The sequence below is a fragment of the Meriones unguiculatus genome, chromosome 12 (assembly GCF_030254825.1).
Source record: "Meriones unguiculatus strain TT.TT164.6M chromosome 12, Bangor_MerUng_6.1, whole genome shotgun sequence".
NCBI lineage: Eukaryota > Metazoa > Chordata > Mammalia > Rodentia > Muridae > Meriones > Meriones unguiculatus.
This window is the reverse complement of record NC_083360.1, coordinates 1434720-1452311: the sequence shown is the minus strand read 5'-3', so window position 1 is coordinate 1452311 and position 17592 is coordinate 1434720. Positions and strand designations below refer to the sequence as shown.

The following is a 17592-nucleotide window of genomic DNA, read 5'->3' as shown; positions in this document are numbered from 1 at the left end:
GATTCCCCCCGAAGTCACAGCCCACAGCGTGAGAGCTGCTGGGAATCCAGCCCCTTGCCTTGTTTTTAACAAGTCTTTCTTCTTTTCTTCTCCCTGTCTAATTTTTAATTAATTCTTCTGAGAATTTCTTACAATGTATTTTGATCTTAGTCAACCCCTCCCCAAGCTGCTCCCAAATCTACCTCCCTTTCCTACCCACCTAAATTTGTGTCCTCTTTCCTTGTCCAATCGTCGAAGTCCAGTTTATACTGCCTTTTTACGCCTTCCCTCTCACACCCTCTTTTTAGGAACTGTTACTGTGGTATAGACACATAAATACATAGACTCCGCTCAGTATTGTATGTGTGTGATTTCAATACTAACCACTTGGTCAGGGGCTTCTCCACCGTGGAAGACTGTTTCTCCCGCTCTCAGCATCCCTTAGTTGCATGTCCTTATTTGCCTAGGGTTGGGGCCCCATGAGACTTCTGCTTTAACTTGTCTTGGCCAGGACTTATGTAGGCAGCCATATTGCAGAGGTAGCATGAGTGAAGCTTCACTCTCATTTCTAGGAGACACAGCCTTACATCGGATTCCCTGGTCCTTTGGCTTTTACAATCTTTCCACCCCCTCTTCCACATTCTGTGTTTCATAGGCCTCACATCTGGTAATATCTGGTTGCTCCCCACCCTTGGTGGTTTGTGTAGCACCTTCTGACACCAGTCTTTTGTAACCTTGGGGAAGGCCAATTGTTTTAATTAAGTTATTGGGACTTGGGTAGATTCGGATCCCAGCACACCCTGTTTGTGGTTGTGGCTCAGGGATGGCCATTCTGGTATTCCTGTTGTTCAGAGTAAGTGGACTTCAGCTTTGAATGTGATTCCATTTGTTCTTTTCTACGTAAGGAAACATGCACCCAGAGCAATGAACTCAATTTTGGTCACTAAGTTCACATAACCAGTTTAAGGCTGAACTTAACTCAGAATTTCTTGTCTCTTGTCTCTGGGTTTTCTATCTGTTAATATTGCCTTGCTGATTTTCTTGTATTCTCTTCAAACTATTCTAATGACCTAAAGCTATGCATGTCTCTGAAACAATATTGTATTTCCTCATACTTTATTTAATCCCTTAGGAGCATACCTAGGAATTTCAGCTCAAGATGGCCATGGAAGATGGACAGGGTTAGGGAGGAAGTGTGAGCAATGGTTGGGGTGGGTGGAGATCCTTTGTTTTAGAAAGGGTGTCAGGAGCAGGAGGCTCCTGTGGTCTGGGAGACCAGCTGTGTCAGCTATGTGCAGGGAGAATGTTTGGCCTGAACCTTTGCAGGGAAGGGGAGAGAGAGAGTGGGGGGGGGGAGGAAAGGAAGAGAGGGAGGAGAGGGAGAAGGAAGGGAGGGAGAGGGAGGAGAGGGAGAGAGCTGTATCAGAGTAGTTCCCTGGCTCTGGGCTGTGGTGATACTCTGGTCCATTTAGTTCTTTTGTTTCCAGGAAGACTCATAGGAAGTGAGCTACATGGATAATGCATTTCCTTTCTTCCAACAGGGGGAATTGATTTTGTTCGGGCATTTAGGAGGAGGGAAACTTGGGTTAGCATTCAAACACCAAGGAGAGGAAGGTTACATTTCTGAACACTTTACAAGTGCTATCTGTTTTGTTGGGAGTGGTCTAGTTCCGTAACTTACCTGATTCTTGGAGTAATTGTGATACTAGTGTGATTATTGGCTCTCCCTATGTGTTCTGCTGGTGTGGGGGGGTATGAAGAAACTAAAGTTTAGAGAACTTAGGTAACTTATCAGAGTAATTTAAACATTTAAAAATTGATTATTCTCTTTTATGTGATGTGTTTTGCCTGCATGCTTGTCTGTGCACCAAATGTGTGCAGTACCAGTGAAGGCCAGAAGATGGGGTTGTGTCCACTGAGACTGGAGTTGAGAACAGCCCTGTGGGTGCTGGGATTGAACCCCAGTCCGCTGCAAGAGCAGCCAGTGTTCCTAAAAGCTCCAAGCCATTTCTCAGTCCTCATCATAGCTTTGAAGTTGTTTTTATGGACAATAAAATTGCATTTACTATACCTACCATGATGTTTTGACATATATACATGACAAAATGACTACAACTAGCTGACTGGCATATACCTTATCTTACACACTCACTGTTTTATGGACAGACACTTCATATCTGTTCTCTTAGTTCTTTTCCAAGAGTATGATGCATACACTATGCTGAACAACAGAAGTCGTAGCTTCTAAGATTAAAGGTTGAGTTGTCTGGCTCTAAGTTCACCAGGCTTTATCTGTATAGCTATGGTGTCCTGGGAAGAGGAGGCGTTTTCATTATGAAACAAGGTTGGCAGAACTTCAAAAGGATCTTGTCCACTGAGAAATGGAACTTCCTTTCTTAAGAGAAAGGTATAAAATGATCATCTAGCCTGCTTCTGAATGTAGGCATACAAGGGTAAAACCAGTTGCCAGTAACAAGTACTTTCAGTATCCCTACACATCAGGAGTTCTTGGCCGGAGAGAAAAGAAAATAGGAGGTGAGAGAGAAACCATGGTGGAAAATTAAAGATGTGTCAGAATTGGAAGAATGTTAAGGACAATGACACAGTATTGAGAGGTCAGTTTTGAGGTGATGGAGTTTTCGTTGTATTGGTTACTGTATCTCCCCTACCCCCTTTTCTTCTTTCATGCTTTCTGTTCTCTCCTTTTCCTTCCACGTTTCTTTTCTCTTTCTGTAGCCCGGGCTGCCTTAGAACTCACGGTCTTTCACCTTGACCTTCAATGCTGGGATTATAGGTTTGCACCAGCACACATGGCTTGCCAAGCTTTCTTTACCTTGAGTTTGCAGAAATAGCTGATATAACCACATCTTTTCGGTCAGCCTCTTCAGCTTGGGTGTGTTAGACTTCCCTGGGCCCCAGTTCCTGATCTGTGAGCATATGACCACTGAATTCTTGCTCCATTTGGATCTGTTTTTGTGATTGCAGCTTGGACAAGAATCATAAACTTCATCCATGTCCAGTATGAGGGAACAGGTCCTTGGAGTCAGTTCTGTTTCATGGTTTCTAAATGTTCGTAAAATGGGGCTAAATAGCTTTCCTTCAGGCTGCTTAGCATTTAGCTACTCAGTGTGGAACAATCCCTGGACCAGATTAAGCACTTAAGTGTGATTCGTCAACCTGCTTCATTGCATTTGTGGGTGGAGAAGACTCCGCAGTTTACTAGTTCTGTTCCTTCTTTCCCATTGTTATCATTGTCATCATTATTCTCCTTTTCTGGTGGTGGGGATTGAACCTAGGGCCTTGTGGATGCCGGGTAAACTCTACCACTGGGCTATAATCCCAGTTCTTCCCTGTCTTAAACGTGAGAAGAATGGGTGAGGTGAGTACAGCTAGGATGTTCAGGAAGAGGGCAGATGGCTCAGTGGGTAGGAACACTTGGTCCTCTAGTGTGAGGACACGAGTTCCAATCCCTAACACCATGTGAGAAGCCAGCTATACCATGTGCACAACTGTTACTCCAGCAGTGTGTCGGTGGAGATGGCGGTTCCCCGGGAGTGTAGCTCTGAGTTCAGAGACCCCGTGTCAGAGCATAGTTGGATGGTAATGTAACAGAGCCTGACCTCGGCATCTTCCAACACCCTCCTCTGGCTTCTGCAGGCACGGTGTGTACTCCCCATGCACACTCGCACACAGCCATTCACACACACACACACACACACACACACACACACACACACAGAGTGCGGACTAGTGCTGTCTGTATCACGCTGTGCTTGCAGTCAGGTGTAGGCTCTGACTGTTGTTTGTCATGTGGTACCCTTGCTCAGTAGGACAGAACAAGAACACGATGCTCCATCAGGCATCGAGTCATTTAGATCAGATAAGAGAAAAATGGGGCAGAGAAATGGCACTGGTCTCTGCCACCTGCAGCTTGAATGTCTTTGTCCAAGGTCACAACTCTGCGCCTCTCCCCTTCTGAGCCAGGCAAGCTGCTCTACGGCTTCTGGTCGTTTTCCTCTGAGGAATTTCTTGTTGCCAAGTTTTTAAACTAGAAAAAGTTGGCCAACTAAAGACATAGACTCTCCAATTTTAGAAAACCTTAAAAATAGGAAGTTTATTTGTTCAGTGAAGTTTACAATTGTAGGCCCACTAAAGGCAGAGAATTAGCCAAGAATGGTGTTTTACGGAAGTTCTTTTAACTGGGTGGATCCAAAGGAAACCAGTCATTAGGTGAAAATAGCCCAAGATCTTTGAGACAATATTTGCTTACAGTCATTTGTGACTGTTTCTATTGTCAGGTTTTTTTTTTTTTTAATAAAATACAATGTAAGTTTCTAAATATAAAACCCTAGAACTTATAAAATTTGACTTCAGAAACAAAAACCAACTAATGATTAATAAGCTACTGTCTCCTTATATTTTGATTGTTAATAAATTATGTGGTAAGCATGAAATACTACTAATACATGTAGTATGGTTAAGGCCTTCTTGCTGTTCCAGAAATAGCTCTGTCCCCAAGTTTCCAAGCGAGTGGAAGGATTTCTAAAATATCATTTCTCAAAATCCATGACTAATGCCTTGGAATTTGCATCACCCTGACGTTTTGGTCTGTTTCACTTGATTTTGGTGTGAGAGAACACGGCACTCAGGCAGCTCTCTAGTGTGCTAATCTGCTGAGGCAGTGGTGTGTGGATGGTTTTCCTTCCAGGCCAGGCGTCATGTGCTAGACCAGGGGCACCCAGCTGCACTCTGCTTCTGTGCCCTCCCCCCCAGCTCAGTGGAGCGGTGGAGCGCTGTGGGGACTCTAGACACTTGCTAAGAACCCTGCCTCTCCAGGTTCTTTGCTGTTTGATACATTATTGTGCAAATCCGCCATGGTGCAGAGTGAGATACAACCTCAAGGAGAAGGCAGGTATGTGCAAAGGAATGGAGGCCAGCCTGATCTACAGAGTGAGTTCCGGGACAGCCAGGGCTACACAGAGAAACCCTGCCTCAGAACAACAAAATAAATAAATAAATAAATAAATAAATAAATAAATAAATAAATAAATAGATAAATAGATAAATAGCTTGTAGATGGCTGTCTTAAATAGTGTTTTGTTTTAAAAAGTGGTTTCCAGAGGCCGAGGGCTAGTTTCGTTAAGTATGACAAGCGTTCTGATCGCAGCGCCCATAGAGATGTCATGGTGAATGACGCCCAGCACTGGGGTGGGGTGGTGGCTTGAGACCAGAGGATCCTGGGGCTCATTGGCTAGCACGTCTAGTCTGACTTGGTTATTGAGTTCCAAGTTCAGCCGGGGACCCCATCTCAAAACTAAGGTGGAGGGCTGGAGTGATGGCTTAGCAGGTAAGAACTCCCGGCTCCTCAGAGCACTGGGGTCGTTCCCACCACCTACAGCGTGCCTAACAAATGTCCGTAACTTCAGTTCTAGGGGATCTAAAGCTGTCTTCCGACCTCTGAGGTCACTGCACACTCCTGACGCACCAGCATACAAGCATCACATAACACCCATCACATAAAGCAAAATAAGTAGATCTTAAGAAAAAAAGGAAATGGCAGAGAGCAATGGAGGAAAACACCTGGCACTACCCCTGGTTTCCTCACGCCTGTGCACATGTGTGCTTGTACACCTCCACACACACATGAATAAACACACATAATGGTATTGTTTTCTGTCCAGGAGCCACAGATACGCTTAGGATGTGAGTATTTAGAGAGGGCTGCAGTGGCCTGGAGCGGCTCCCTGCTGCTTTAGGTATGTGCTTTTACATTGCTCTAAGAAGCGTGTGCTTATCCGTGTTAATAGACAGGCAGCAGAGTGGAAGACAGGTGACTCTGCCCTCAAGGCTTCATGCAGATCCAGGGCAGGTGCCGAAGGTCTTCCCCGTCATAAGACACCTGCTGCCAAGTATAGAGCGAGAAACTGCTACGGTCTGGGTCTCAGATATGTCCCCACAATATGTTTTTAGATATATGGGCCTTTGATGTTGTTATTGTTATTAATTTAGAGTCTTAGAGGGTTTAGCCAGTTCATCCCAGTGCAAAACAGATCCTGTGATCTGTAAAGACAGCTTTGACTGGGAAGGTCTGGTTCTGTCCACCTGAGCTCTGAGACTTGATGCAGCCACTCCAGCCTTTTGGGACGTCTTTTCCTGCTCTCTGAAATGAGCAGGTTGGATGAGTGATTGGAGGGTCCCTTCCAGGAGTTATGGAAGAGGCTGCATGAGGGAGGGAGGGAGGGAGACTCGGGATGCCTGTGATTGATAGAAAGCCTGTTTGCAGCGGAGCTGAGTGAGATAAGGTGGCTTTTTCCTGGCTTTTTCCTGACATTCCTTGGAGGAGGACCCCCAGGGCATCTGGGTACCTACCTGTGTTTTGTAGAGGTTGGAGAGAAGGTCATTGAGCAGAAGCCTGACCTAGTGAGAAATGTGGTTCTGGATGATCTGTGGGGAGCAGAATGAACGGATTCAGGCAGAGGCCTGGGTGGGGTGAGAGCCTGGCTGAGGTCTAGATGGACTAAGAGCAGGCTTGACCAGCACTTAAGATTGAGCTCATGCTGAGGAAGAAATAGTGTGCACCCTGATGGCTGAGAGTTGATGGAAGGAAAAATGAGTAGAAGCCTCTTACTAAGTGTGATCCTGGTCACCTGGAATATACTTGGGAATCAGGCAGGAGACCTGTTTCACAGCAGAGAATGACTGGGACATTGGAAGGTCAAGGTGCCTGAAATACAGATGATTCTTTAAAGAGCTGATTGGGCATTTGAGTCCAGGTTAGACAACAATTCAAAGGTAGAGATGTCAATGAAGCAGTCCTTTGCTGAGAGCTGGGAAGATGGCTAACAGTAGAAGACCCCCATCCCCAAAGTCCTCTGGCACAGCTCTGCTGGGTTTGGGGAGTAGATGCCAAAGCAGTAGTCCAGGATGGCTGCGGAGTGGATACGAGCCACATCTCAAGGTTCTGCGCTACTCATGCCCTACCCCAAGAGGGTTTTTCTCATTTTATTCCTCTTGTCCTTGTAAATCAAGATGGAGTGTCACTTTGAAAATATCCTTAGGATTCGGAGACTTTAGTTTGTGCATGGTAGATGCAATTTAATTGCAGTGGATGGATCAGAATTCAGCCGGAGAAGTCTAGAAGTTTGTGGGAGAACCAGCCCGCCACGGGCTGGCCCCCAGCAGCAGCGCTTGGCCGCTGCTGGCCGCTTATCTCTTGCCAGGCTTGGTTCCCGCATTGGTTCTTGGGAATGCTCCTGACAGTGACTATCTGACCCTGTGGGGAAGTCAGCAGACTGGAGCAGGGGAGAGAGCTGAGCTCCTCAGGCCCTGTGCTCAGCAGGCCCTCGAAGGTGAGGGCTGCAGGTTCTCAGCACTCTCCACCCCAGCCCCACACCTTAAATAAAAAATGAAAAAAGATACATAGAAACTGCAGGGATTCTTTTTGGGTATTGGGTACATTTGTATTACAAATCAGTGTGTGACTCTCATCTCTGTTTCTCATTTGCTGGTATGTAATGCTAAAGCCTTTTCTGGGGACAGATTTTCTCCCTGGGAGTTGGGGGCCCTTCCTAGACTCAAGTCCTTGGCTCCTTCCCCCATTCTCTGTTCAGAGCTTTGCAGACGACACCACAGCACTCTGTTGCTGCTTTTGAAGTCTTCTACAATCAGAACCGGGGCAGCCTGATTATCAGGGGGACTGTGGGGTCATGACCCCTCTCTTGATGTGAGGTTGACATTTCTCCTAATGCCCTAGGGTTTTGTTCCTTCCATTCTTTGGATATCCAGGTCATTCTTTGGGCTTATCCCAGACTTACAGCCAACTCAGGCCCTTAAATCTTGTTCACATGAACCTTTGGCAAGCCAAGTCTGCATGGGTACTTACCAGCTGAGAGCGGTTTGTCTTCTGTGGTTTTTAAAGTGTTTGCAACTTCCTTATAATAACTTACATATATCACTATGCTCCTGATTCGGAAGGTTTCTTTCTTTCTTTTTTTTTTCTGTTTGTTAGCTTACTCACTTTCTAGAAGTAGTTAGTAGACAGTAACTTTGAAAAGACTGGTTTAAGAAAGAAAGTACACTTTTTTTAATTTTATTTTTTTTAGGTGACAGTGCTCCAAAAACGGGCTTGCTTCAAACTCACGGAGATCCGCCTGCATCTGCCTCACAAATACTGGAATTAAAGAAGGGTGTGCTACCACACCGATCCCCAAAGTGTGCTTTAAACATTTTTTAACCCACTGGGTGCAATGGCACAGGCCTGTAATCCCAGCCCTCAGGGAGGGAAACACAGACAGGTTTCTGTGAGTTCAAGGCCAACGTGGTCTACAAAGTCAGTCCAGGACAGCCAAGGACATGCAGAGAAACCCTGTCTCAAAAAAACAGAAGAAAAAAAAATTAAACCCTTTCAAGATTGTAACGCCTACATGTGTAAAGTATAGGGTAAACTACCACATGAATCTGCTATATTAATACTGCCCAGAGCCTGCCGTACGTAACCTCACTCGAATCTGTTCTTTAGTGAGCTCTGTTAACATTATTTCTGGTTTGGGCGGGAGAGATGGCTCAGCAGGTAAAGGTGCTTGCTGCACAGGCCTGGAGAGGAATCTGTTCTCTAGAACCCACAGGAAGGTGGGAGGAGAGAGCTGGTTACATAGAGTTGTTGCCTGAACTCTGCTTGCAGACACGCCCATACACATCATCTGTTTGCATTAATAATATCATAATAGTTTAAAATGATATCTTTTAGGATGAAACTATGTGGAAGAAATAATAGATTTCATACACATTTGGTATTACTAGTTCTTTTGGAAAAAAAAGGTGAATTTGGGACGGGGTAGGGGTGGTACATGGGAGGGGTTGGAAGGAAGAAAGGAAAGGGGAAATGATATAATTATGTTTTGCTTAAAAAATAAGTCATTTGTCTTTAAAACAATTCTGTCATTTTGGCCAGTGTAGCACAGTGGTCTGAGGAGTTAGTGTGTGCCACCCAGCATTCTGGTTTCACCACGGCACAATATCTGGTGTGTTTTGTTTTGTTTTTATTGTTTGGTAATAAATCTCCCCAAGTAGAGCTCTCCTGTGAATATCAAGTGTAACTTGTGCTCAGGTTTCCAGGGTGGGTTTTGTTTGGTTTGGGCACAGGGGTTCTCCTTCAGCACTATAGAGCCCTGCACTTCCTCAGGGCTCCCTCCCAAGCAATTGACTAAGGTTCTCGCCCATTTAAACTGGAAGTTCTCTGACTCATCCCTGCTCCCCAGTCTTATTGCCACTGCCTAGTTAAGGCTGCCATCTCTCTTGTTTGCTAGTTTCTTTCTTCACAGTCATTTATCCGGCCTAGATGTGAAGAATAACACCATGCCAGAAATTTGGCTTTTCTTTAGAGGGTGTTCTCAGAGCTGTATGAAGAATTATTGGGCACCTTTTCCCCCAAAAACTGTAAGGAAAGTTAGAAATCGAAGCCTTCCTCTTGCTTGTTTCCAGTTTAACCTCCACCTCTGTAGGTTACACTCTAACACCCTGGAGCATTTTCAGGTCAATGTGTGAACTGAAGGGAAGGAGTGTTACTTTTCCATTTCACACTCATAAGGTAGAAAAGCTAAACGCTGCCATTGATTTGCCACATATATTAAAGTGCATAGAAATGCAGGGTCCATGGAAATAAATCACACCAGATGTGATCTCCAGGGCAACATCTGGGTGAGAGAGTCTCATGGTGTTAGGTGCTGTGGGAGTAGACGGAGAAGCGTTCTAGAACGAGAGCCTCTTGCTTTCAGTGGTTATCAGACGTGAACCACAGCGCGCACAGCAGACTAAAGAGCTTGCAGAGATTTCTGCTTTCAGGGAGGACATGAGGTTGACAGTGGAAAATACTCAGAATCCTGTCAATTTCTGTAATGGACTAAGTTATGTACAAAGACTAATTAGACAATAAATTACATCAGACCTAACTCGTGTTCTTGTAACATTTGGGAAGCACTGTAAGGTGTTTGCATTGATGAATTCTTATCATACAGAAACCAATTTTGTTACTATAACTTAAAGACACTTGAGTTTTGTTCAGAATTTGCTTTCTTTAGGAATTACATTTTGTCATTTTAAATGGCTATAGCTTCCGATTTCAGCCGGCTTTGGGATGATAGGGATGGCTTTGGTCATGCACACATACATGCATACACAGACACACACACCATGGCCCCCTGAGAGATGACTGGTGGATCGTGGCAGTGGGAGTTGCTCATCAGTGCTGTTGACTGTATAGCCAGAGCAGAAAAGAATTTCAGGCTGTTGGTGCAAAGCAAAGCCGGGCTGCCTGTGGTCAGTGAAACAAGCAGGGGTTTATTAAGTAGAGAGATGGTGTCTGGCAGTATACCTTCAGAAGGCAGAGAGATATATCAAGAGAGGCAGGTCTTTGGGGTTTTGGCTAGCTCATTTTCTGGGTAAACTTTAATGAAGTCAGAGAACTATTCTTTTTTTCAAATAATTTATTTAATTTTATTTTATGTCATTGGTATGTGGGTGTCAGACCACCTGGAACTAGAGTTACAGACAGGTGTGAGCTGCCTTGTGGGTGCTGGGAGTTGAATCTGGGTCCTTTGGAAGAGCAGACAGTGCTCTTAACGGGTGAGCCATCTCTTCAGTCTCCCTCCCCCGGGCGTTATTATTGACTGTAGTTGGTAGGACAGTGGGAATTCCAGGAATGGAAGGCTCTTTTGTCTCTCCATGTGGTTTTCCCAGATGTGTCTTTAGTCAGATGCATGATGGGAACAGGAAGTTTTGTAAAGTAAGGACATGGAGATCCATTATAGCAAAGCAAAGGACCCTGGTGATTTCAGTCAGCCATGTTGGTCCTAGCTAGTTTTGAGTTGTCTTGCTGTGAGGTGAGTCTGTGTGGGCCTCTGCCAACTTTGCCCGTGCCCCGCAGCCCTCATGCCTATTCACCTGGCTGCAGTCCTTGCTGGAGTACTCCTCTCCTGGACTTTGAGTTCAGTGGCCCGTAACCTGGTCTCAGGGGATAAGAAGCTGGGTACATGGAGTTGGATGGAAAAAAAAAATCTCTATTTTCAACTTCCAACTTGAGAGTGATCTAAGTTAATCCTCTGATTGTTAATGAACTCCGCAAGACCTGCTGGTCTCGTTAGCAGTCCCTGTAGTGTTAGCTAAATCACAGTACATGTTTTACTCTTCCTTTTTTCTCTTGGTGTGGTGTGTGTGCAGGCTGGAGGTCAGTGTCAGGCCTCTTGTGTTTCTTTCCACTTTGTGTTTTCGAGACAGAGTCTCTCTGAGCTTGGAGCTCATTAACTGGCTGGACTAGCTCGCCAGAGAATTCCAGGAATCCTCCTGTCTACCTACATATTCCCGCCTCCACCCAGCGCTGGGTCCTGTTATGTCCAATTTTACAAGGGCACCGGGGATCGAGACTCAGTCCTCATGCTTGTGTGGCAGGCATGCCCCAGCCTAAACCATTAATACCTCTGCTTTGAAGTGTTTGGGGATTTCCCCCACACCATCATCAAGTCCTGCAACTTCCCAGGCACCAGCTCAGTTCACTTCTGACGATAACCATTCCATAGTTTGAACACAGGCAAAGGCTCAGTCCTACAGCACCACTGCAGGGCTCAGTCCACAGCACCCACTGCAGGGCTCAGTCCACAGCACAGCACCCACCACAGGGCTCAGTCCACAGCACCCACCGCAGGGCTCAGTCCACAGCACCACTGCAGGGCTCAGTCCACAGCACAGCACCCACCACAGGGCTCAGTCCACAGCACCCACTGCAGGGCTCAGTCCACAGCACCATGTCCCCCGCAGGGCCATTTGCAAGCCCCAGGATTTCCTAACCAACACAACCAGGTTCACTTGATGCAGTGATTTGCTAGATGGCCCACAAAGCTCAGAAACTTTTTCTTACATTTCCTGGTTTATCAAAGATGCAACTCAGCAGGAGCCGAATGGAAGAAATGGCTAGATCAAGGTTTCCATTCAGGTAGAGAGGTCCGTGCCTGAGCTTCCGAGCCCTCTGGACATGCCACCTCTGTATGTTCACCAGATGCGGGGCTCAGGACACCATTGTTTTGGGGGAATTTTTATGTAGGTTATATTAATGAGGTATTACTGGTTAACTAACTTGGTTGGAACCTTTGCCCTTGTCAAGAGGTGGTGATGGAACCAAACTTCCAAACCTCATATCTTAAGCCTGGCTCCTGAGCTCTCTGGAGACCTGGCCCAGGTCACTCATTGCATAAATTTAGCTAGAATGGAAAGTGTCATATTATGAATAATAAAAGACTTAGCAAATGCCAAGAATTCTGTATTTTGAGACTCTTGCCTGAAGCCAAGACCCTTTTTATTCCTCACCTTATTAGCATTTTCATATTGTACTACAGATGATACATTTTTCAGAACACTATGTGCATCGTTATTTTGAGTGATACTGATTACAGTAAATGTGATTCACTACCGGATCTTGTTAAATATGGCAACAAGATGCAGCATCAAAATTATTTGGATACTCTCTTTTCAGTACGCCCAAATTCTTTCCTGTTCCCTTATGTACCATTTTAGACACTATAAAACTTAATTTTGAGAAGGGATAGGCGTTACCAGGCTGTCAGAGTCTTTGAAAAAAGTAAAACTTAAGACTTGATTTTTGTTTTGTATGTGTATGTGTATGAAGGAAATACCATGAGATAAACACAATGATGTGTGTATGTGCGCGTGTGTATGCTGGTATTGGCTGTCTTCCTCTAGTTCCACCTTACTTCCTGAGACAAGGTCTCTTCACTGTGCACCTGGGGCTTGCTATTTTGGCTAGGCTGGACAACCAGTCAGGCACATGCCGCCACACCTGGCTTCTTACAAGGGTGTTTAGGATCTGCACTTTGGTATCCATGATTGTACAGTAAGCACTTACCCACTGTCTCCTCTGGCCCATGGTTCTTAGCTTTTCTGAGCCACTGCTAGCCATGGTTTGTTGGTTGGTTGGTTGGTTGGTTGTTTTTTTTTTTTTAACCTAATAAATGGCATCTTTTACAATTCTTTTTTTTTTTTTCCTTACCTTCTCCCAATCAGTTTGGTAGGTGCTATAGCCTACCTAAGTTTGTGGGAAGGGTTCACTTGAAAGTGTTAGCTTGGACAATTGCAGTGAAGTTTGCATACAGTTGTTTTTATGACTCTAGGTTTTCTGTTTGTGTATAACTGGAAGATATTGGGATTAAGAAGCTACTGATGTAATTTGTCATTTCAAAATAGAGAACCTGGTCCTGTTTCCCAGGGGACAGAAAGCTAAGGCAGCAGTTAAATGAGGACGGTGGCTCCATATTGGGATGCACTCACTGTGGTTATCCCTGCTCAGGTCTTCAGTCAGTGAGCACGCTCTGACTCTCTGGAGAGAGAGAGTGTGTGTCCTTCTGGTGAAACGTAAACTCAGTAGGCGGCTCACAGGACGGACACCAGCACAGGGTCACTCTGTGCGCTTAGCTTCATGTTCCAGGGTCTAACTAGAAATCACACAAGTGTCTCATTTCCCTGGCCCTGAGCCCCGTGAGGTCGGGGAATCACAGCTTACTCATTGAAGGAGGTGTGCTCACGCTTTCTTCATTGCATTTCCTCCTGTGAGAAGCTAGCACACAGCATGAATGGCCATGTGTCACAGAGAGAGTGGGGGCTGCTCTGCTGCTGTTGTCCTATGCTTTAAATAATGTATTGAGAACTGATGAGATGCTGTCAAGAGTTTTGTATGAAATTAAAGGCATAGAAGGTGTGGTGAAGAAAAACTCGATTTGATGTAGTTTTTCCCTCATGATCAACAAACAAGCTCTAAATCTTATTATCAGTGGACTATTTTTCTATTAGAATTACTTTTTTTTTTTAACTCCTTACCGTACAAAAAACATTTTTGAGGGACAAAGCAGCATTTCTGGCCATGCTTTCACAGCTTCAAGGTGGTTTCTCTGTTACATAACAGGGAGCATGGTTATAGTGTTACAGGCAGTGGTGACTTTTTAAAAACTTTTGTCTGCATTTATTTTATGCTGAATTTATCCCTTTGGCATAGGTGTTTGTTTCTTCTGAGATGTCTTTTTCTTCGGTGCAGCCTGCTCTTCCGGCTGTGGAACAGTTCGTTTCTTTTCGATGAGGATTATCTCAGTGTGGCAGGGAAGCTCGTGTATGGGTGAGTCTGTTCGTGGACTCCCTCAGTTCACAGGACCGTCTCCGGTGCTTCGTTCACCTGGGTGTATATGTTCCATGACTAGAGAATCTACCTAGAAACCCTTAAGTTCAACATCACTTAAGCATGTGCTGCAGAAACTCAGCACTTTTTGGTTTGGTTTGGTTTGGCTTGGCTTGGCTTGGCTTGGCTTGGTTTGGTTTGGTTTGGTTTGGCTTGGTTTGGTTTGGCTTGGTTTGGCTTGGTTGGCACCAGCCTTGTGCCCAGCCCCACCGTGGCCTGAACACACCTTCCGACTCCACCACTACACCACTGGAACAGGATACCTTGCTTCTTTAAAGTGACGTTATTCAGATCCTTGGCGGCTTTTTGCATATGCGTGCTCTTCATGGCCTGGGCACTTTCATGGGTGTTCTTAATATACCTGAAGATTTGAACCCTGATCTGTGTGTCTTCTAGGGGTTTCGGGCTAACAGAGGAGGGCACCATTTTCACTAGTCACCTCTGGCACTTACAGGAAGCAGAAATTGAGACATTAGACTTTTCAAGAGTTATTTAGTAGTTAATGTTAATAGTTGGCAGACAAACCTGTAAATGCAAACTAAAAGTGACTTTTTTTTTATTTCTAAAGAATATTTCAGAAAAGCCTCCCTAAATCCTTGTGAATAAAATTACAGTTGCATTGTGCTTATAATCCCTTAAAATCCCTAAATCCTTAGAAAGCTGACCCAAGTGCTTGAATAGGGGCTTTATTTACAGAAGTAACCCTGATTCTTAGAGTATCTTTTCCCTGTTCCTGGGAAACAGTACTGACTTAAGCATCACCGAAAACTGCCCTTTACTGTCCGTTTGTTAGTATGAGAGTTCTATATACCTAAACAGGCCCGCTTCTTCATTAATTTTGGGCAATTGATCTTAGTTATCTAACATTTTTGTTGTGGTTTCCATAGTATCAGCAGCTCCAACCAAACCTCAAACCCTTGTTAAATTTATTCCAGTAAAACAGTTCTAAGATCCTTTCCTTTGCTCCAGTTAGTTCGGATTTGCTTTATCAGCTTATCTGCAAACAGGAATGACGTAGCTCTTCATGCTCTGACTGAACTAGTCAAGATTTTCATTAAAAAGTACCAGATCATATCAGACAGGGGGAGTAATTCTCCAGTGACCCCAGTGCATTTGCTCCAAGCAGGTCTTGTGTTTTGTTTGTTTGTTGGCAGGAATCATTGTAACCTGATGTGTATGTTCCTATAGACCATACAGGCTGTTTTTCAGTTGTGTTGATTTGGGGCTTAATACTGGCAACTCTTTTTATGTGCGCATGAGCTCCAAGCCATCCTGCTTACTTTCATGTGAACTGCTGCCCCTGTCTTTAACACAGCTTTGCTTCACCCTTGCCTTGCTCTCGTCCTGCCTCCCTGCCTGCCGTCTCTAGTCGATTCAGTCCTGAGTTGATGTCAGCTCTCCCAGGGCCCCTCTGTTCCCTTCCATTGTTTTCTTTCCCCAGGCTTCACCCCATCCCTTCTCCTGCATGAGCTGCTCTCCCATCTCCCAGTTTCCAAACACTTTACACCTATTTTACACACACCTTCCCGCTGGTGAGTGGCAGGAGGCTTGAGTAAACTTATGCCTAGATAATGAGGTCCGTTGGAGCAAGGAGAGATGGGCCTTGGTCATTGATGAAGTGTGTCTGTTTTAGATCGTAATCAAGGAACTGGAGAAATCCATAGTTAGGAAGACTGACAGCCTGAACTCTGGCCACGGTGTGAAATCTCAGATCCTTCTGAATCAAGGGGACACTTAAGCTATCCTGTATCTGCTCCATTTAGTGCTGAGTTGCTCTAAGTTCAGATGGCTCTATACATTTTCCCCTCTTTGACACGATGGAAAACATCATTGGCTTGATGTATTAGAAGATGCAGCATATAGAAACATTTGCTCTTTTAGCAGGCCTCAAGGTCTGTTCTTTGAATAGACTACATTTCCTGTTTGGAAAATACAGTGAATAATTGGGAAAATACAAGCGACTCCTTTTAAAATAGTCTCACATGTTGCTGAGAAAAGTGGCACTCCATCACAAGCTGAAGCTGACAGTTGTGGTTTGAAGGAACACTATTTTTACTGCACAGAACTAGCTTCCCCTAGAAAATCTTCAGTGTTTCTGATCCTGTAAGCCTCCCTCCCACAGAGAGAAGCTATGGCATTTTTGCCATGATCCTGTGAATCATTAGCAAAGTTGTGACTGCAGCCTACCCTTCCTGCTGTTTTTTTTCTCTGTCACATATTTTTCTATCAGTAATACTTTCTAGGCTGCTGCACAATGGACAAAATTACCCGGCAGTATGGGAGTGATGTACATACAGCTCAAGCATCTAAAGCACTCAGTGCAAACATGATTCCCATGCAAAACCTCAGCCTTGAACTAGCAAGATGGCTCAGCTGGTACAGATGCCTGCTGACAAAGCCAACGACTTAAGCTTGTCTCTGGTCATATGGTAGAGGAAGGCCTGGGTCCAGTAGGTTTTCTTCCGGCCTCCACGTGTTCACCAGAGGTGCACAGCACCCGTCCCCCATTTAAAATGATCTGGCCTTTGGTTTGGTTTTTGAGACAGATTCTCGGTGTAGTCCTGGCTGTTCTTCCACTGTAGACTAGGCTGGTCCAAAACTCACAGAGATCCTCCTGCCTCTTCCTCCCCAGTGCTGGGACTACAGGCCTGAGCCACCATGACCGGCTAAAACTTCAGCTTTTAAATATTATTTGAATCTTGTGCTCTAGGACTCACTTTTTAAAGATTTATTTTGTGTATGTGTACGTGTGGTTTTTGCCTATAAGTATGTTTGAGTACCATGAGCGTGCAGTGCCCAAGGAGGCCAGAAGGTATTGGATGCACTGGACCTGAAGTATAGATGGTTGTAAGCCCCCATGTGGGTGCTAGGAATCGGACCCCAGTTTTCTGAAAGAGCATTACATGCTCTTAAGTTCTCCAGCCCAGGAATCATTTTTAAAAACCATATCTCTAAAGATGTCTTTGAATCTCGTGTAAAATACTTAGAGAGGAGCTATACTGAGCTTTACAGCAGACGGATTGTCTTTAGTGTGATCATTGTTTAGTGACAAAGAGGCAGTGGGTTTTTAAGAATTATGTTATGAACACAGAATACAAGCTTGCTTTCAAAATGAACTGGAACCAGCTCTGTTTACTGTACACACTGGTTGAACTTTTTCATCTGAATTGGAAAGGGATTGGATTTTTCTGGTTGTAATTTTAGATAAACAGGGCCTGCAAGTATGTAGCCCTTAACCCGAAGTTTTATATATAGAAAAATGAGAAATGTAGGTATAGACTGTGTCCAGTCAAAGCAAAAGCTGCCCCCTTCAACTGGAAGATTAAGTCCATGCTTGCCATGTTTTCACAAACCATGAATATGAGAGTGAGTGCTGTGGCTGG

At 44.8% G+C, this 17592-nt stretch overlaps 1 protein-coding gene across 4 annotated transcripts in view; it reads left to right on the top strand.

Annotated features, from left to right (window-relative positions):
• Positions 1-17592, top strand: part of Tbc1d1 (TBC1 domain family member 1) — a 187162-nt gene that overhangs the window by 78697 nt on the left and 90873 nt on the right. The gene's annotated exons all lie outside the window — the stretch shown is intronic.